The 8375-nt window shown below is 51.9% G+C and overlaps 1 pseudogene; it reads right to left on the reverse strand.

Moving 5' to 3' along the window:
• Window positions 1-3698: 3698 nt before the first annotated feature.
• LOC116278718 (melanocortin-2 receptor accessory protein 2-like) lies at window positions 3699-4526 on the reverse strand (annotated as a pseudogene).
• Window positions 4527-8375: the final 3849 nt, after the last annotated feature.

Consider the following 8375-nt stretch of genomic DNA (forward strand, 5'->3'; position numbering starts at 1 on the left):
CAAAACAAGATGCCAGAAATAAAACATCATCACTAATCACAATGTATTTAGATGAAATAAATAATGAGTTAAAAGATTTACAGATTTCATTTGTTTACCTGAGACAAAGAAAAATTAAAACTTAAAACTGGTTGAAAGCTTAGAAGAATAACAGAAAGAGGTCAAAAGTTAGAGCCAGAAAAAGAGACACCTGAGAAATACTAATCAATGGAAATGTTATCACTCAAGCCTCCCTCAGGTTCATAGGTACCTGAAACCCACCTTGGCCTGACACTTACCAGCTCTGTGCCTGAGCGAGACATTCAATCCCCCGGAATCTTCGTTCACTCACCTGTGAATGTAAGGAACGATCCCTCCTTCCATCCGGCCAATTTGTATTGACTGCTGTGCCACGGGTACTGCTCAAGCCACCTGAGGTCCGTCAGTGAACAAATAAGGAGCCTTGTCCCTGTAGGACTGAGGAAGAGCAGAACATAAACTACAGTCGTGACAGTCATGTGAAATATATGGTATTATAGAGGGTGATAGAAATAATATGATCCGGGAGAGGGGGTTTCTGGGGCAGAGACAAGGGGAAGGCAGTTTCCAGTTTAAAATGAGATGGCCAGAGCTGGCCTCACTGAGGACCTTGAGAAGGGGGTGCTAGTTGCTGAGCTCCCTCTAACACAGCACCGCACGCTGGGTGACGTGAACCACAGAGGCTCACGGTCTCACAGCCCTGGGGGCGGGGAGTCTGCAGGCAGGGTGTCAGCAGGGCTGGTTCCTCCTGAGGGCTGGGAGGGAGAGGCTGGTCCAGGGTTTTCTCCTTGGCTGGGAGACGACCGTCTTCTCTCCACATCTCATCCCGTCATCTCCCATGTACACATGTCTCTGTGTCCACATTGCCCCTTTTTATCAGGACACAAGTCATACTGGATTAAGGCCCACCCTAATGACCTCTTCTTAACCAATGACATCTGCAACAACCCTATTACCAAATGGGGTCATGTTCTGTAGTCCTGGCGGTTAGGACTTCAGCATATGCGTTGGACAGAGACCGGCCAGGGCAACAGGCCTGTGGGTGCATGTCTGATGTCCCCAAGGGCCAGCAGGGAGGCCAGTGTGGCTGGAGCGGAGTGAGCCAGGGAGAAAACCAGAGATGAGCTCAGCTTGGGGAGGGGGAGGAAAGCTGTAAGGTCACCATAAGGACTCTCGCTTCTTCACTGAGTGAAATGAGAAGCCATTGCAGGATTTTGAGCAGAGAAGATCACACCCAGGGTCTCAATCATGCCTGACTTAGGCAATGAGGATGAAAATATTTAGGCTTTTGAGATGATAATAGTTAGACTACATATTGGACTTTGAGTTGATGGTGTAGTAAATGAGACCCTGGAGGGTGCTGGGATGAGGTGGATGCATACTGCATGTGGGATGGACAAGAACCAGTGGGGCCAAAGGGAAGAACTTGGTAGCATAATGGCCCCCAATATGTCCACTGTCTGATCCCTAGAACCTGGGAATATGTCACTGTGCATGGCAAAAGGGACTCTGCAGGTGTGACTGTCAAGTACCTTGGGATGGCAGATCACTGTGGGAAAGCAAACGTCATCAAGGAGGTCCTTAGTGGAGAGAGGCAGATTGGTCAGAGACAGAGATGTGAAGTGGCAGCAGAAGTCACAGTGACACAGGGCCCTGGGCCAAGGAGTGTGAGCACCTCTGCAAGCTGGGAAAGGTAGGAAGATGAATCCCTCCCAAGGGCCTCGGTGTGGAATGCAGCCTTGGCCACACGTTGGTTTTAGCCCACTGACATTGACTTTGCACTTCTGCACCCTAGAACAGTGAGACAATGGATGTGTGTTACTTTAAGACACTGAGTCTGTGGTTCTTTGTTACAACAGCAATAGGAAAGGAACCCAGGAACCAACATGAACATGAACCACAGGCTGCCTGCTGTGCTGGCAGGAAGTCCTTTGTCTCTGATCCTGGGGGAGTGTCCTGTCTTCTGGCAGCATCCACAAACTACCTCATGCGAACTTGGCAGCTTGCAGGTGGTCAAATCTTAACCCTGCACAGTTCTTGATATTTAGTTAATAAAAAAGATGGTGTCATCATGGGTATTTTATCATCTTTTAAGTACACTTCAGTCTTCTAAATGAGAGACTGTGTAAATAGTTTTCAATCTTAATAATAAATAACTGTGGTTTTATTTGGTTACTTAAATTATGAATAATAATATTCACATTAGTAAAATTTATTAAAATCAACATTCTTCAATGAAAATATCAAGTTTCTTTTTGCATCAACATGTATTAACTACAAGAAATGTTCCATGCTTTGTTCTACGATTTAATGTTAGAATCTTAACCAAGAATAATATTTTCCTCAAAAGATATTATGGCGAGGGGATGCCTTTTGGTGTTACAGTTCCTACATAAAATCTGGTGCATGGCTCAGGCCACTGGGAACCTAGAGATGATAGAAATAAGGAGGCATTATAAACACAGAACAATTTTTAAAGGAATTAAAAAACTGGATGTGTGAAAACAAAGAATCAGAGAATATTGTGGTGAAATAAAAGTATTTTTCAGCTTAAGCAAGACACTGGGTGAATAAATCTAAAATGAAAACACCACCCAGAGATTAGCAGCGAGTCATGCATGCAGTGTGACTGATCAAAAGCAAGTTGTTTCCAAATCGGTGTGCAGGCTTGATGCCTTCATGAATCAAGTCTGTGTGGCACCAGGCCACCTCGAATACGTGTTGATGAGGTATGTGTTAGCCCTTCAACATCCCAGCTCAAAGCCCACACACGAGCCACACGACCATCACCTACACGTCTGCAAAACACACATCATGGTGAAAAGCACTTTTCTTGCTCAGTAGCCAGTGGCAGAGCACTGTGAGCAGACAGAGATACAGGGACAAAGGGACACAGAGGCACCTCCCCTCACTCAGCTGATAACCTTCCGTGCATTCCTGGGGACAGGATTGTCATAAAATGCACCATGCATTGATCCTCCTCCTAGGAAAGAAATGACAGGGTTGTCCTCAGGTTTGAGCAATAGTGGCCGGGAGATCTCAGAAGAGCTGTTTCAGCACAACCAATAGAAACGATGGCCACCGTGACCACGAGAGACGTCCCCTGCCATCTCGGTAGGCACTTGGGCTCCTGACAAAAGCTGGGCTCAGTAAAGGGTTGAGTAGAAGGCACAGACCTGAGGGATGCCCCAGCAATAGGCAGGAGGTAGGGCCTGGTTTATACTGCTCTGGGTGTATCTCAGCCTCATCCGAATACGAAATCAGAAATTTGCAAAACAGCAGAGCTGGGATGGATCACCTACTCCAGACTCCTCTCCTTACAGTTAAAAGGGTGGCAGCCCTGAGAGGCAAAGCAACGTGCTAAAGGCAGAGCGTGGAAGTGGCACCATGGCAACCCCCGTTCAAGGCCGATAACAATGAGTATGGGGCCAAGGTTTCCAACTAGGAGAATGAGACAGTGTAAATACTTTGTTCCCCCCAAAACCCCAAATGTTTTTTAAAGGCACAAATCTCACCTTAACCAGCTCTCTTCTGAGGGGGCTCTCTTCTGCCTCCGTCTTTCTGTCTGTCTCCATTTCTCTCTCTCAGACACAAACACATACAATTTTGTGAAAGGGGAATTCCTGCTATACAAAGACAGACTTCACATCTTCAGAAAGACACTTGACAAAGAACGTTTCTCAATTCAAGTCTTTGTGTGAGGTCTGAGCAACTGGCTTATCTTCTAGAACAATTGGTGGGTCCAAAAACAGGAGATCATCTTCCCCAAAGGAAGAGTTCTGGTCCGTGTTGATGAAGTTGGGGATGTCACATTTCATTAGCCTGTTCGGCTCCTCATCTGGCCACCTGCTGCATCTGATGGCTTCCTGGAGCCGAATATCACTGTCAAGGGTAATGGTTGTGATACCAGCTTTGGCCTTACCCAAGTGGTCCAATTCTTTGACGTAGCAGTGAAAGAGGGACCTAGATTCGTCATTGTGCTACCAGAGAACACCTTGGGCACCAGCGGCCTTCCAAAGTCTGACACAAAGCTGTTCAGTCTGAATCTCTTCTCAGGAGACTCTGCATTGCTATAAAGAAAACCAAAATAAAAGATCGCTCACACTCTAGCTCAGTGACCTGAAGAATCATAGTTTTTGCCATCTACTGAGTGCAAGTCCCTGCACAGAGCACGCTTACAAGCACTGGAAGTGGGAGACATCACTTCTGAACACATACAATTAAACCCAAGGCAAAAGTCTCAAGTGAGGGCCCTTGGACCATCCTGAAAAGACATCGTTCCCTGAGAATCTTCAATATTGCTGTATCGCACAACACTTTTACTCAATGGGACACTCAGATCATCTTCATCAGAATTAGTTAAAGTGCCTCTTAAAATGCAGAATTCTGGGGTACAGACACTCAGCGTCTCCAGAGGTAGGGACCGGTAGTCTGTATTTTCAGAGCCAGCAAGATCACTAAACACACTCAGGTTTAACACTGCCGTCTACATCGGGTCACCTGAGCATCGACAATGCTGTCCCACGGGGTGGGGGGTGTCATGTGTGTCAGGGTGCTGTCCTACCCACGAGACTCCCCTGATTCTCAGAACTGACAGTGCAGCCCCATTGGGCAAGAAATACCACCACTTCACAATGCATACGCAGGGCACCCGACTGACAGATACAATCAGTGATAGGAGAGGGGACAAAACTCAGGTCCCTGATCCCTTGTTTCACTTACTATGGGACAAATGATCAATTCAAGGGTAATAAATCAGTGAATGAGTGAATAACATGACTCTCGTTAGTCCCACGAGTGCCTGAAGAGGGAGCCTGGGCACACTGAGAACCATAACAGCCCATCTACTTAATTGCCATCCTTCCCAGATTTGTGTAAAGGTTACTTCCACCCAGGCAGTGACTCCTGACGGGCAAGAATCATGTCTGAACACACTCTCAAATCCAGAACAGAACCTGACAACAATTAGGCTCTGGAGTCTGTGTTTAGCGAGTGTGGAATCTCAGTGATTCCAGCTCTTACACCTTGCCTTCCCATCCCACCCCTCACGATATGGCCCTTATGACCAGTTCTCCCAGGGCTGGGGCCACGGAACCCATTTACAGGACTGGAACAATCTGATCATGTAAACCATCCCCCAGAATATCATCAAGAGTCACCTGCATTTCAGGGATCAGTAATCCCAGAAGCTTTGCAGTTCAGGCAGCTGAGGGATTTTTTATATCAGCTCTGTCTTCTACTGTGACTGCCGGGGTGACATCAGACAAGGAAGTCTCAAAAGCCTGAGCTTTTTCTTTCAGGAATAATCTACTTAACAAATCTCATTGACCATTTAACAAATGTGATGTGAAGATCAATGATTTACACAGGAGTACAACATTCACTAGGTCATGGATTTTGAATCCGAGGAAAATCATTTGAGAAAGATTGACAGAATTTAGCTTTAATGCAAATTTAAGTATTGTTACCATTCAGTAAATCATCTTCTTCCCCTACTTATCACTTCACCCAAGTTTAAAAGATGTTTGAGAACAGGGATGAGTGTGCCTGCAATCTGTGACCCAATAACCTAAAATGTCACCTAGGAAAAAGAGGGGAGAAACACATTTTTAAAAAGTATGGTGAGGACAGTGGGGCCATCCCCCAACTCCACACTAAGAAGCTCTGAGTAATAGCTTTCCTGCCTGCCTTGGGCATCAGCTGATAAAAACCACACTGTCCATCAGCTCTTCTGTAACACAGGCTACACTTTCTCAGGATTAAGAATTGGGTCAAGTAACCCCTTCGCTGAAGAATAAAGACAAAGGAGAACAAGAGAGTTCTTCCCCTCCCCAGAGGAGAGCCCAGACCTTGGGCTGCATGCACTGCACCCACCTCCCAGGAGAAGGATAAACTGGAGAAGGACGTCCTGCGAAACGAGGGCAGCAAAGGTAGAGATGGGAACAAATAGACCAGCTGGCCTGGGACAGCACCCTCCGTCGCTGCCTTGGTGGCTGCCTCCGCCCCCTCAGCACATACTGCCCACCTCTGGTGGCTAAGCTGTCAGGGAAACTGTGCTTTGCGACCTGGGACAACAGAGGCTGCCCCCAGGCCAAGCTGCTGGGGAGATGAGAGATAAACCACTAGCTCCCAAGTGGCAGGCTCCATACCCTCGCCATCACCCCGCCGCCCCCGCACCTTAACGCACACCCAGGACAATATGACCCTGAGAAGGGTGACTTGGAAACGATGGGCAGCAGAGGCCGCCCCCACGTCAGGCCTCCAGAGAGAAGGGAGCTTATCCTCCAGCTCGAAATAGTTAACATCCCTCTCCTCTCCACCCCCTGATCTCACCGCGCCCACCTCCCAGGAGCAACCTGACCTGGTGTGGTGTGTCAGGCGAATCTTGGGCGGGAGAGGCCGTCCCCAGGCCAGGTCAGGGGAAAGGAGAAGTGGCCCCATTAGGCGGGGCAGCCGGCCGTCGCAGCTGCCTCTGCCCCTCGACCTCATCGCGTCCGCCTCCCAGGAGCAAGCTGACCTGGAGACGGGCATCCGGCTTCTTGGGCAGCAGAGGACGCCCCCAGGATTGGCCGTGGGGAAGAGGGGAGCTAATTGACAGGCTCCGCGCTGCAGGTCCTCTACCCCCGCCGTCGCCACCCTCGCACCTTAAAGGCACCGCCCAGGGCGCCCCTACCCAGCAGGCTGAATGGGACAGGTGTGTCTGCTGATCTGGGGCAGGAGAGGCCACTCCCACACCAGGCCATAAGGGAGACGGGAGCCAATCCACCAACTCCCCAAGGCATCCCCATCCCCCAGCATCAGCCACCGCTCCTGCCCCTGACCTCACGGTGGCCTCCTCTAGGGAGCAGGCTGACCTGGAGATGGACGTCCGGCGAACTTGGGGCAACAGGGACCGCCCCCAGGGCAAACCATGAGGGGAAATGGGAGCAAATGGACCGGCTTCATGGGAAAACCCGCCGCTGCTGCCACCACCCACAAAGTACCACGCCCGCCTCCCGGGGTCAGGCTGACTAGGATACACGTGTCCCGTAACCCAGGGCAACAGAGACCGCCCCCAGGACAAGCCGCGGGGAAGATGGGAGCAAATGGGCCCGCTTCCCCGCTGCAGGCCCCCGACCCCCGCCACCCCTGCACCCTGACTACCCTGCCTCCCGCCCACAGTTGGCTAAGTGGGACAGGGGTGTCCCTGAACCTGGGGCAGCAGAGGCCGCCTGCAGGTGCAGACATGGAGCTAATCCACAAGCTACCCCGGGGCAGCCTCCCTATCCCCGCAGCCACCACCTTACCAGCTCCCTGACCGCACCGCACCCATCTCCCAGGAGCACGCTCACCTGGAGTCGGACCTCAGGCAAATCTCCGGCGGCAGAGGTCGCCCCCAGGCCAGGCCGCGAGGGAGAGAAGAAATGGAGCAGAGCTCCCTGGAACGGCCCCCCTCCCCCTGGCGCCGCCGCCGCCGCCGCCTCCCAGGAGCAAGCACACCTGGAGGCCGGCGTCCCGCCTCTAGGGCAGCGGAGGCCGCTCCTAGACTCCACCGCGGGGGAGAGCGGAGCGAATTGACTGGCTCCCCCGCGGCAGGCCCCCTACCAACGTGGGCCCCGCACCTTAACGACACCGCCTCCACTCCCCACTCAGCAAGCTGAGTGGGACAGGTGTGTCCGGCGACCTGGGGCAGCAGAGGCCGCTCCCAGGCCCGGCAGCCGGGACAAGGCAGCTATTCCACCAGTTCGCCAGGGGCAGCCGCGCTCCGCCCCTCTGCCGCTGCCGCCGCCCGCTGACCTAACCGCCCCACCTCCCAGGAGCAAGCTTACTTGGAGTCCAACATCTGGCGAATCTCCGGCGGCCAAGGCCCCCCCCCCCCCAGTCCAGGCTGCAGGGAAGAGAAGAAATCGACCGGCTTGCCCGGGCAGCCTCCCACCTGCCGCCGCCCCAAACCATTGCACTAGCCTCCCGGGGTCAGGCTGACTTCCAGGATGTGCACTTGCCTTCTGATCCTGGCCACGTGCCTGAGCACCTCCCTGCACCCCTGCCACTCTCTGCACTTCTGCACTGCCTGCACCCCCGCATCCCCTGAACTGCCTGCACCCTCCACAGCCCCTGCACCCCTGCCACCACTTACACCTTTGCACTGCGTACACTCCTGCACCCCAGCATGTCCCACACACCACCTCTTGGGCCTGTGGCAGAGTCTCTGCTGTTAGACCAATGCACAGGGACTCACTCTTTGCCAGTATATGATGCATCAGTGGACGTCTGGGGTTGGCTGCAGGAAGGTACATGTTCCCGGTCACTAGCCTGGGCCACTAGGGTGATCTCTGTGAGGTCACCCAGGACGGGCTCAGAGATGCTGTTCTCTGGGA

The sequence above is a fragment of the Vicugna pacos genome, chromosome X (assembly GCF_048564905.1).
Source record: "Vicugna pacos chromosome X, VicPac4, whole genome shotgun sequence".
NCBI lineage: Eukaryota > Metazoa > Chordata > Mammalia > Artiodactyla > Camelidae > Vicugna > Vicugna pacos.